Source organism: Penaeus monodon, chromosome 15, assembly GCF_015228065.2.
Source record: "Penaeus monodon isolate SGIC_2016 chromosome 15, NSTDA_Pmon_1, whole genome shotgun sequence".
In the NCBI taxonomy this organism is placed as follows: Eukaryota; Metazoa; Arthropoda; class Malacostraca; order Decapoda; family Penaeidae; genus Penaeus; species Penaeus monodon.
Window position 1 is genome coordinate 38,939,724 of NC_051400.1, and position 342 is coordinate 38,940,065.

General features: G+C 40.9%; 1 protein-coding gene across 1 annotated transcript in view; it reads left to right on the top strand.

Moving 5' to 3' along the window:
- The window catches only part of LOC119582025 (nesprin-1-like), a gene marked incomplete in the record, with an annotated part of 55,788 nt that overhangs the window by 45,618 nt on the left and 9,828 nt on the right, over positions 1-342 (top strand).

Sequence of the window (342 nt, forward strand, 5' to 3'; positions counted from 1 at the left end):
TATTTGTCTCCTCCCTTCTTCTAAGTCGGATTTACGCTCGCTAAATTATTATCCGTGCTTCCATTTCCTTTTCGTATGTTTATATGTATGTACCTAATTACGTTATCATTTTCTCTTCTTTTCTTTAATTCTTTTATCTCTCGTATTTGTATTTTCCTCTTCGGCGATGCTTTTATTCCTGCCTTTCGTCTTCCCTTTTGGTGGATGATGTCACTTCCCACTTCCTCTCGCGGTCGCGTTTTTCTTGTAATTTTCTTCCTGAGTTGTCGTGTGCTTCCGTCCGCTGGTGGTTCCGCCCTCCTCATCTTCCTCTTTATTTCTCTTCCTTATTCTCTTCCTCTG